We start from the raw sequence: 12,306 nt of genomic DNA, 5'->3' as shown, positions 1-12,306 counted from the left end.
GTGCTTTAACAAGCCCTCCAGCTGATCCTGGCGCTTGCTCTCGAGTTCAAAAACCACTAGCCTAGAGCAGTCATTCTCAAACTCGGGTGCACAATAGTTTCACCTGGGGAGTGCTTAAAACTCCCCAAAGCTCAGGCCACAACCCAGACCAATTAAATCAGAATCACCGGGGGGAGATGAAGTGATGTCTGTGTCGGGTTTTAAAAGTCAAATAAGATCTTTCCAGGAAGATAGAGTGAGAAGGCATTTCAAGCAGAGAAAAGATTCCACAAAGGCTCAGAAGCATGAAAAAGCTCTGTTTATTAAGGTAAAAACAGCCCTGTTGCTGAAGCATCAAGTTTGAAAGGAAAAGTAAAGGAAGACTGAACCGGAGCAGTAGACGGGCCAGGAGTCAGTTCACAGAGCTCTACGACTTGGGGAATGAATTGAATCTTGGTTCCACTTTTTTGTTTCTTTTCTTTCTGTTCTCTATTGGGAAATTAGTTTGGGTTCCATTTTACTACTACCCATCTTGCTTCCTGGGCTTGGCTTTCCTGGTAAAACCATCCCTCTCAGCTAGGGCCGTTTGCAATTAAGATCGGCGATGACTAAACACTCAGCAAAACTCAGCCCCGTGCTGCTTTAAACGGAGAGACGGAGAGTTGGTAGCAGAGAAGCCAGAAAAGAGGATCTGAGACAAAGTGAAGAAACTTCAGAAAAGGAAAGGATTGCTTTAGACTTCTGATTGTTTTGGTTTTGGTTTTGTTTTTGTTTTCCAGCTGAATCAGGGAGGGACTCTGGAATAGATGCATCTGCCCTCTAAGAAATCAAAGCCAGATACAGGAAGTGGGTGGAAAGGGCCTTCTGAACAGCCTCAGCTGCCGCGTGCCTTCTGTCTGCTGCGGGCACAGCAGCTGCACAGACCCCTCTTGTTGGGAGACAAGACAGGATCCTTTCAGTCGTGTGACCTCTGCCTCCTCTCCAATGGTAGGGAAGAGAGAAGCCGAAATTCTTCCCTGTGACTGAGCGCATGAGAATGTGACAGTTATTTGGGGTAACAGGTTTCCTGGCGATCAGGGCAACTGTGAGGGATGAGCACCGTTTCAGGGGAGGAAGAGGGATGACAAGGTGGCAGGAGTGGTCCATTCCTTGATTGGTGTAGTGTGAATATTTCTGAGAGACCGAGATGGGCAAAAAGCTTAAGCCACGCCATCTTTCATCCTGGCAGAGGGGGCCGTGGCGGTTGAATAAAGCCTCCAGCACCCCCTACCCGTCCCTCTTCTCTTCCACCTCCCCTTGAACATTTTTAGGGTGTCAGATACTCTAACAGAATCTGCTCTTTGAATTGGATTCAAGTTCAACTTCTAACTCGGCGTTCACATTCACAGCCTGCTAACAAGATGAAAACAACTATGAATCAGCTGCGAGGCTGTTAACACCCAAACCTGTCCTAACTTCATTAGGCTCAATTCTCTACCTTTGAAATATGCACTAGGATCTACGGAAGGCAAGGGAATATACGCAGTGGAAGGGGGTGGGTGTTCGTATGCTAGGGACAGGACGCATCAGCTAACTGAGCCTGAGACTGTGGCGGACCGTGTGGGTTCATTTGAATGGGAGTAAGCTCGTCATGTGACTCCCCGTTGGACTCTATCAGCCATCTTGGTATCATCTCACATCTCCATCCATCACATCACAGGATAAATTTGGAAGAAAGGGCCAACTCTGTTTCCACCTGGAAGGTGGTTTGGTTTTCCTTCTCGGTGAATTTTTAATGGATCTTGTGTGGTTGACTCTTTATTATATGTTGAAGTCTTCCTCTGTGCCAAGCTGGGATAAACACTTGATATGGCAATGTGATGGCATGGTTCTTAAGCCACAGACTTTAGAATCATTCTGCCAGCTTTATCCCTTTGGACAACTCACCCAATCTAGTCTAGCCTCATATATTAGTAATAATAATAGTAGTAGCACTTGCCTCATTGGATTATAGTGAGAGTTAATGAACATATGTATGTAATATGCTTACTATCGTGCTTGGCACATAGTAAGCACTTGTGAAAAGTTACGTGTTGCCATGAGCCATTATTTCCACTAAGTGTGCACACCTCTCCCTCTTTGCAGAGTGCAAGGGAGAAAGAGATGTCCAGAGCTGACCTCCCGGTACAAAGTCGTACAACCTGGTAAGTGGAGATTCAGCATTCAAACTCCATTCCGGGAGCAGAGGGCGGTCTGTGCTGTTCAACGCTATGCTAGCCAGCCTCTACCAAACAGTTATTTCTATATTATCTGACTGCTCAAGCCCACCTCTCTTCTTCTCAAAATGGTTACCAGTTTGTCCGGTGCATAATTTATTCTCAAATCTTATGCTTTTTTTTTTTTTTTTTGCCCTCGTTGGATTCCTCTTCTCAGTTTGCAATTTGACTGTTGCATTTCTGCATTGTACTCACAGTTTTTAATACCATCTGTTATAAACTAGTCATTTTGCTTCCACACATTCCAAAAGATAAGACTATTTCTTAAGAAAAAGCAGAATAACTCAGGAACAGATTCTCAGATGCAATCATCACGATGTGCAATGAATATCTGAGCATTGGCACGGGCATTACGCATTCCAATATTCCTTTTCTTGTCTGCGTGGCAGAGACTCAGTAACACTCTTCTAAAGACAGCTGGCTATTGTAGTCTGGGCGAAAAGCGTCACCAACAGATCTGTGCTCAGTGTTGCAATGAGAGAACAAAGATGTTGGCAGTTTCAGACATGCGTGTGCACCTATGCATATGAATTATATACACATATATATTCGTGTATGTGTGTGTACTTCTGTAATCACTCGGTACTGTTAAAAAATATATAGTTGGGATTTTATGGGCTACATCCACAAGCCACCCCCATAAGCTGAAGACCAACAAGTCCATCACCTCCTAATCTAATGAACTGAAACAAGGGAAATAAGATCGTTTTTCTGGGACTATTTAGGTAGAGATAATTTGAGAAGTCAATTACTAGAAGTTAATTGCTGTCACATGTATAAGATACCAAACAGGTTCATTTTAGACCTATATTATCAAACAGGGTGTGCACCATCATAACAAGACATGGTTGTGTAACGTCCAGCAGTAATGAACACAATATATTTGTATAAAGGGTGTCAAGTGACACGTTCTTTTGTTTGAGTTTTGCTTTGTTCCAGTTATCCAGATAGCTTTGGTTTCTTGGAGACGGGAGCTGTAACTTGCTCAGAAATTTCATACCCCTTTCAGGGGTATAGTACTTGATATATGTTGTTGTTGTTGTTGTTTTTAAGTGTTTATTTATTTATTTATGAGAGAGGGAGAGAGAGAGGAGGGGGGCAGAGAGAGAGAGGGAGACAGGGAATCCCAAGCAGGTTCCGTGCTGTCAGTGCGGGGCCCAATGCGGGGCTCGAACTCATGAACCATGAGATCACGGCCTTAGCTGAAATCAAGAGCCGGACGCTTAACCGACTGAGCCACCCAGGGGTCCCTGATACACGGTTTTTACTCAGTGAAGTATATTTAACTCCAATTCTCCTTTTTAAAAACTATTATTTAACCGGGCATGAAGTCACAAGTGAAAAGTGTCATTTTTTTTTTTCTTAAGCTTTTAAAACTACTTAACTGTTCAACATTTCTTGAGCACTCATTGTGTCCAAGACGTGCCTTGGAGGAATTGCAAAGTAGTGTTATACAGAAGGCAGGGAAGCGCATCTCTACCTTCGGGTAGCTCCCAGGCTAGTTGCGTTCTGGGCTCGTATCTAAATAATTATCAAGTTGTGCAAGTCTAACCATTTCCTAGAGACAGACATAGCATCACTTCCTGAGTTAGGGCTTCACGAACAGAAAACATCGCACATCCTCTGCCCTTCACTTTTCTTTACATTAGCTCTTTAGGTTGCAGGACTCAGGAAAACCACATTAAGAGGAAGCTCAACTTTGTGTGTGTGTGTGTGTGTGTGTGTGTGTGTGTCCAGTGTGTAAACGTATTTGATAGCATGAATTATTAAGAAACCGCTCCCCATTGACGCAGGCTCTGGGCCACATGCTCACTCTTTCTCCAGTGACCCTTTGGGACCTTTATGCTTTACACGCTGGGATGATAGTTACAAAATTAGGAGGTACCTGGAGGGCATGTCCTTTTACAACTGTCCCCATAGTCGTTCACTAATCACAGCTGGGCCACCACGCATCCTTGTGCCGCACAAATGGGGGAGAAATGGAGGTTCTAGGTAACTTGGGGCTCTCAGACACTTCAAAATGGTCATTTTCTGTGTACTATATCACTGGAATATTTCATCAGAGATTCTGTCTCTTCTGCTATTTATTCTACACCCATTTCCTTCATTGGGCCGGGTTTCGTTTACACGTGAGGGACCCATGCGTGAAAAGATATGGATCCTGTCCCGAAGAGATTTATATGTCTGGCTTGACCGTTTGAAGGCCACAGATGTGTTGCTCCCGCTCCTAACCCTTCCGAAGGAGCAACTGTTAGGTTCTGAAATTTTACAGACAGTATTTGCTTTAAGAGACGACAGCGCAGGAAGTCCCGAAATACACCACAGAGCATGATAGGTTGTGATATTCTGCTGTAGCTTAATGCATACTATAGCCGACGGCAAGGTGTCTCATCGCTAATTATATTCATTTTGCACTTAACGGAGACATCCAAAGTACAGATCTTAAAATGTGGAAGTTGAACTTCTGTTAAAATTATACTCTCCCTAAGGAAAATGATTCCCTTTTCTAGCTACACTTTCGGCTCTACTTACAGGCTGCCAAAACACTTCATTTAATTGGGGGAAAAGTCCATCCAACTGTTGTCAGAGATCATGTAACAACCAGTTGTTTTGCTGATTTTTTTAAAACCTTGTAACAGCACGTTTGTGTTCTGGTGACCCTAGCCTTAGGCTACCCGGGAGACACAGAGTTGATAGAGTGGATTTAAGCAGGCAACGAAAAGAAGAATGTGCATCCTTGCAGACTTTTTCCCATTAAATTTTATAAAACTTCTGCATACAGTATATCACTTAATTATCCCAAGGCTCCCGCAGATAGAGGTAGTATTATTATCCTTGATTTTCGGATGAAATACTATTTCAGAAGGGATAGGGGTAGGATTTAAGCACAGGTATTCTGCTTCTAATTCCTGGTATTTTCCCACTTCACATTTCTAAAATCTAGCATGCGCTAGGATAAATCTTTGTCGGAATCATGTTTTCAGTCTGATTGTTGATACCAAAACGCCAACGTTGCTTAGCTCTCGCAAGCTATCACGTGCATAAGTCAGATTCTAAGCCTGGAGTTCTCTGAAAGGAACCTCATGTGTGTCGGATGTCAATAGGGAACTATTCGGGACCGGAGAAACAGCATGGCGTTTATTAGTAGCCTTGGGTTTTTCTTTGTTAAGGGTAGAAGGAAGCAATGCCTTTAGTTCTGGACTCGACCTGGAATTTATCTTACACTGAGTCACTAAGGACAACCAGTTGTGGTAGACAAAGCTATGGAGTTGGGGCTTTAAGTTAAGCCAAAATACTTTCAGGAGGATGTGATGTAAGGTCACATCAACCAATATCCACATAGTCCCTAGAATGTGCAGGACATAGTGTAGGTGTTAAGTTGCGGGGGGCGGGGGGGGGAGGGACATGTATCCTGTCTTGCCCAGAATAGTCCTGACTTATGCCAGGAGTGTCCTGTCCGCTTAAAGCCACTGACCCCTTCCCTTTCAACAATTACACAGTCAACCTGGTTGGAATAGAGACAAAATCAAGAAAAACTCAGCGTCCTCAAGATTGTAATACGATGGAGACAGAAGAAGAGGATTCCTACATATAAAGTAAAGCAGGATGTTCCGAATGCTGTTTTAAAACAACAGCGAGCAAATGCTTTGGGAGTTTAGAAATATGTATTTAGCTGGGGTTCACGAGGGAGGAAGACATCACCTTATGTCGTGTTCCACAGCAACGATGCGTTATCAAAGATGTCGGAATCGAAGCAAAGCCTGTGCTGGTACTGAGAGCCGTGGTTCAGGTGTCATTCTCCATGGAGGAAGATCTGTTTTGTTCTGGGTCCTTCGGCAGAGCCACACCAGACAAATCTGAAACTTTGACGTCAGTCAGGGCACTAACTGCAGAGAATTCATAATGTCTTGGCTTTGAATCTACACTTCTGTCTAATTCTGTTCCTATCTCCTCCTGCTCAGACTGATGCTGACGTCAGTGTGATGGGTAGGAAGCGTAACGCTTCTGAAACGAGAACGCACTCCACAAAAATGCCCATTAAAAACACTTTTCCCTCACTATTCTCGTCATGAGAGTGCCCACTTGAACCTCGCAGCTTTCAGTGGTAAGAATATAAATTCTAGGCCGGGTTCTATTGCGAACGTCTTTACCCAATTATTTAAGCCTTCTACTTTGCGGTTACTTCCTATATTGAACTATTAAATCTCCCGCCGGTAAGGCCCCGTCTCCTTCACCTATTTCTCAGCTGTTGTGGGAGAAACTGCTGCCTTGCTAAGGTATTTATTTTTAAGACTTTAATGTCCATTTGTATATGAATTACACTGGGCCCTGTGGGTGAAGAGAAGCAGTAAATAGTGGCTTTTGACCTTAACAGAGGACCACACATCGTAATTCGCTTGGACACTTCAGGTCTGTGGCAGGTTTCCTGGTGTAATTATTAACAATATTTCTTTTCACTCCCCAAAGTGTCCCAATTTAGATAATAAATGATCTGGTCCCCTAGACCTGGGAGACCTCAAATTCCGTTAGGGAGACAGGAGGCACCAACAGGAAAAGACGACAAACACAACAAAGCAGGGTGTGATGAATGTCAAATACGTGATCTGCGCCGTCATGAAAGGGGCCACATTTTAGGAGGAGAGGCTGCCGAGGACTTCAGCCATCTGGTAGACTGCCTCAAGATGAGAGCTGGCTCTTCAAGAACATGGAGAATTCAAACAGGCGCTGAAGAAAGAAGATTGCGCAATAAACCCTTCGCTGGAGAGACTGCGAAAATCGAAGCAAAGCATAGTTTTGTTTTTTTTTTTTTTCCAATCTGAATAAGTCCTCGTAGGAATGATTTCCTCTTCTCTTCTAAGCAAGCTGATGTTAGAGGCAAACCAGCTTGGCAGCTTGAGCAGAAAACCCATTTTAGTCTATTCAAATACGTGGGGGTTTTCCAAATGTTCTCTTCAGTTCCCCACCACATTCTGAGCCATTTGCCCTGCCGACACAATCACTGTTCCGTAGCTGGGGAGCAACCAGAGCACCAGTCAAGGAGCCCCCAGACGGCAGTTTGGGCTTCAGGGACAATTCCAAGGTGTGGAGCTGTGCACATCACCCGTTTCCCATTTGGCTGCCTTTCAACCACCCTCTTGGTCCATTTGAGTTCAGGGACACCGGGAGAAGGAAATGGCGAATGGTAACACACGCCTAAGGCTACAACCTCCGTTTTCAAAGGCCTCTTAAGGAAGTGGTGAAAAGCGTCCACCAGCTTTACTTATTATTCAAAACGTCCACCATGAATAGAGTTGGGATTAATGTTTTGAACGTGTGAATGTCACAACCACCCTGGCTTCTTTGAGCATCATCCCATTAAATTCAACATACATGGCTGTTCACTTCTTAGAGCTTAATTGCATCAATGGCTTTTAGATTTTCTTTAAGGATTGAAACCTTTTTATTCAGACAAAATCTTAGAGAAAATGCTGATTTGTGTGAGACACCGCCTGCTAGTTATCAACTCAATATACAGTCTTCCCTTCTTTGTTTGTTTGTTCCTTTTTTAACTTTATTTATTGTGAGAGAGAGAGAGAGAGAGAGCACAAGAGGGGGAGGGACAGAAGGAGAAGGGAGAGAGAGAATCCCAAGCAGGCTCTGCACTGTCAGTGCAGAGCCCGATGTGGGCTTGAACTCACAAACTGAAATGTGAGATCATGACTGAACTAAAACCAAGAGTCAGATGCTTAACCGACTGAGCCACTCAGGTGCACCTCCCGTTTCTTCTTGTTGAGGAAGCCCCAACTCTTATTTGGGGCAGCAATCAATATACCCAGCTTAAAATAATAAAGCCCAGATTTCCCAGCTTTTCTTTTATCTAAAGGTTGTCAAATGACATAGGTCTAGCTAAAAGAACATGTAATAGAGGTGTCCAAGAAAAGCCATGAAAGAGGGCTAAATCATCTGGCACGTACCTTTATGTTCTTTCCCTTTCCCTCTAGCCTGCTTGAGCTGTGGGCGTAATGGCTGGGGCTCTGGCAGCCTTCTTGAGAACAAGAAGATGGGGCCATACTCTTAAAAAGTAGGAACAGAAAGCCGTAGGAACTTAGGTATCTAATGATATCAGGGAACTACCAGACCAATCCCCGAACTGCCTACTTGTGGACTTGTTTATGGGACATAGAAAAATCTCTCTATGTTATTGATTTTTTAATGTTACCTATTTAAAGGTTTCTACGTTCACAGAAAAAGGGCCATTTAATGTTAAACTGTTAAGTGTTAACCTATTGAATGTTAAACTGACAAATAGGACACTTCTCTGGTTGAAGTACAGGTAAATGGAGAGAGTTTTACCCACCATAATATTTGAATTATAAGATGTTTATCAAGCAACTTTGGGTTAATATAGCATTTCTGGAGGCACCAGTGATGAAATAAAGGGCCATCTCTAAATCATTTAATCTTGTTAGAGTCATGCCCCTCCATATTGACTGTAGAATGCCCTTAAGGCAAAAATATTGGAGGGAGGTATAATTTCTTTATCTGTTACTTCAGAGCAAATGCTAGTAAATCCAGAGTGCTCTAATCCAGACCTTAACCACTATTAAATAATACGCTTTTTTTTTTTTTCAGGTTAAGCGGGAAAATATGGGTGCAAAAAGAATAAAGAGTGAAGAAAATATCTACGAATTGCTAGTCATTTTATCCGTATTATACCATGCCATCACTGCTCCAAACCTATAAGGGAGGGCGATCCAAATGTTGCCTGATTCCAATAAGCACCATTTGTGTAGAATACAATGTGGGGAGTGTCTCCGTAGCCACACAATGCAGCACCCCTAAATTAGAGGCGAGAACCTGCTTTATTTACCAAAGCTCCTTTCTTTGCAGAACCAGCCTCCATTCCATCACAATCTTGCACCATCCACGTGGTTCAACGGGCCTGTTTTCCTTGCCTCACTTTGGCCATTTGACCCAGGCTCTGTCTATCCAGCTCTCCGTCCCATATCCACAGTTAACTTAAGGACGTTCTTAACCAAACTCAGACCAATGAGAGTACCCCTGGGACATTTCCTGGAGCGAAAGGGAAAGATCTCTTCTTCCTCTTGGATCCTGATTGTAAGGAACACGTGAGCCTTCAAGCTGCTAGTGGCCATCTCACTGCTATGTATCAAGAGCTTGTCTGAAAATGGAACTATACCATTATTTGAGAACACAGATCCAGTCATGTTAAAGACCCTGGACTTTCTTAGTTACATGAGTCCATTAATACCTTTTTCTTAAAAAGCTAGTTTGATTTCTATTTCTGGCATTTGCTATCAAGGAGTTTCAACTAATGCAGGTAGCTGTTGCGATCTCTCTGAGGCTCTGAGAAATTAAGCAACTTGGCCAAGCCTAGCCAGTAATTAATGGAAGCAGGATTCTAATATAGGGCAATCTGGTACTGACATCAATTTTCTTTTCATTACACTATGCAGCTTCCCCAAGCCGATAAAATCAATCACAATTTATGGAAATCATGTTGACGTATCATTAGGCTTTCTAAAATATATCATCTCTACAAATACAGTTTCCATGTCCCAAATTTTATGCTAATTTTATCTGGTAAATTTATGAGGCAGAGTTATCATTGTTCGTTATGAAAATATTACCTATTTACGAAACTATAGAGAATGTTTTTGTGGGACCTGTCAACGAATCCTTTCTGAACACCTACTATGCACATGGCATGGGCTTAGTTGTTAACAAGGAAATAAAAGAATGAAACAAATGGAAATAGTAGTCTAGATCATTACATATTTTAAAAAAATTTTTAAATGTTTTTTTATTTATTTTTGAGACAGAGACAGAGCATAAGTGGGGGAGGGGCAGAGAGAGAGGGAGACACAGAATCCGAATCAGGCTCCAGGCTCTGAGCTGTCAGCACGGAGCCCGACGCAGGGCTCGAACTCATGGAGTGTGAAATCATGACCTGAGCTGAAGTCGGATGCTTAACCGACTGAGCCACCCAGGCGCCCCAGACCATTACACATTTTTGAGTCACTATATTCCAAGATGGAAAGTGGTGAGTGCTATAACACCAACACAGGTAAAACACTACTGCAAAGAAGAGTGGGTCGATAGGGAAGATGTTACTTGAGCTAGGCAGTATGGATCCTATGGGACCAAATGTGAGGCAATGTGAACAGGACCTTTTTGGCCAGCGCTGACAGACAGAACTTTCTGCAATGATGAAAATGCTCTCTATCTTCCTGTGTAACATGGTAGATACTGGCCATGAGTGAGTATGAAGCCCTTGAAATGTGGCTAATTCAACAACTATATGGCTAATGTCTACCATTTTGGCCACCGCAGTTCTAGAGAAATAACAACGCAAACGGCATAAGCAAATGCGTAGGATGAGACGAATGGAAAGCATGGGGTTTGCATGAAAGATAAAGCAAGTTGTCTACCTCTGGTGGAATCGAGCTCATAAGGCAGTGAAAGGAGAAATAATATTCAGTAAAGTTGACTGGGTCTGGTTCATGGAAGATTTTCACTTTGGGCTGATGACGGTTCCCAAGCTAACAAGTGGCAAGGCCAGCGCTCTGCTGTGGGTAGATGCAACGGGCAGTGGTGGATGGGTCGAACCAGAAAAGATAAGGATAAGAACCAGAAAAGATGGGTCGAACCAGAAAAGATAAGATAAAGAGAAGTAGAGGGGCACGAGGGGACCACAGGGAGAGTCCAGACGAGTTCAGGAAAGCCAGCGACAAAGGAGATGTTGGAACGAAGACAGATGTGAAGTGTGCCTCGTGAAGGTAGAAACGAGAGAAATGAGAACTGGTGGGAAGAGTTGGAAGGTGAGGAAGAGAAATGCATTGCGGAGAGCAAAAAACTGGAGAGAAATGGGGGGAGAAACAGGTTGGGTGTACAGCCATCCGATTTAGACAGACATTGAGTTTTATTCGAGGCCTTTTGAGTTGAAGGTGATCGTGTTAGAAGTAGAATTGTCAAATTAGAGAGAAGTGTTTAAAAATGCAGTCGCAATTTGGGAATTATCAGCGTATAGGTCTGGGATCAGCCAACTATGGCCCTCAGGCCAGATCAGGCCTCCCACCTGTTTTGTAAGGTGTTTGATTGGAATTCACCTGTTCTCATTTGTTTCCGTATTATCTATAGCTGCTTTGCACTATAAATGCAGAGCTGAACAGTTTCAACAAGACTATTTACTATTCACTATCTAGCCCTTTACAGAACACATTTGCTGACCCTGATATAGATGATAGAAATCGTCGGAACGTGTGAGATCCTAAGAACTTTACGATAGGAAGTTCTATACGGTAGAGTTCAGTATATTGTTCTATTAACTATTATTATGATATTGCTACACCTATAATATATTTATATTCAGAATGAAACTGCAGAGATCCTCCATGATCCTCAAATATTTCTTGGATCACCAAGAAAAGATTAAATTATTCCCCCCATAAAAGTCTATTAAATGTGTTGGGTTTTGTTTACATATTTGGAAATGAGTTCTCCTTTGGGATTTATATCTGATTATCTATTAACCATAGTATTTTGTTAAGCAGAGTGCTTCATTCTCTGTATGCCAAACAATATATATTTTCAGCCATACGGAATTCTTACTTCATTAAAGTTTCACCAATTAATGGAAACTTAAATGGGATCTGAAGTGTCAGTTTCAGGTTCAAACTTGTGTGGCCAAAGGAAAACAGACAACTGTTTGTATCTTTTAGGGAGACTATATTTAAGTATCCGTATAATAAAAAAATGAAATAAGGAGAGAAGGAAGGGAAGGAGGGAAGAAGGAAGAAACGGGGGAAAAATACAGGAAGAAACAAAAAACAACTGGAATGAACATGGACTTTCAGGCCAAACAGATTTAGCCTTGAAACTTGGTTCTGTCGCTAAAATATGTGTGACCTTGGGCATGGTATTTAATCACTTGAACATCAATTTTGTCACTTCTTAACTATAAATATCAACTACTTCATAAATGTGTTTTGAGCCTAGGGCTGTGAGACAAAATACATCACATCAGGTAAATGTGAATTTCAGGAATACGGAGCATATTTTTTTTTTTTTT

At 42.6% G+C, this 12,306-nt stretch overlaps 1 long non-coding RNA gene across 1 annotated transcript; it reads left to right on the top strand.

Annotated features, from left to right (window-relative positions):
- Positions 1-834: 834 nt before the first annotated feature.
- On the top strand, positions 835-8,887 carry LOC125171305 (uncharacterized). The gene is made up of 3 exons (XR_007154251.1): positions 835-966; positions 2,104-2,162; positions 8,847-8,887. It is a non-coding gene; the product is annotated as an uncharacterized LOC125171305 (long non-coding RNA).
- Positions 8,888-12,306: the final 3,419 nt, after the last annotated feature.

Source organism: Prionailurus viverrinus, chromosome B4 (genome assembly GCF_022837055.1).
Source record: "Prionailurus viverrinus isolate Anna chromosome B4, UM_Priviv_1.0, whole genome shotgun sequence".
NCBI classification, from domain to species: domain Eukaryota; kingdom Metazoa; phylum Chordata; class Mammalia; order Carnivora; family Felidae; genus Prionailurus; species Prionailurus viverrinus.
Note: the sequence above shows the minus strand (reverse complement) of the source record. Positions and strands in the feature narration are given on the sequence as shown.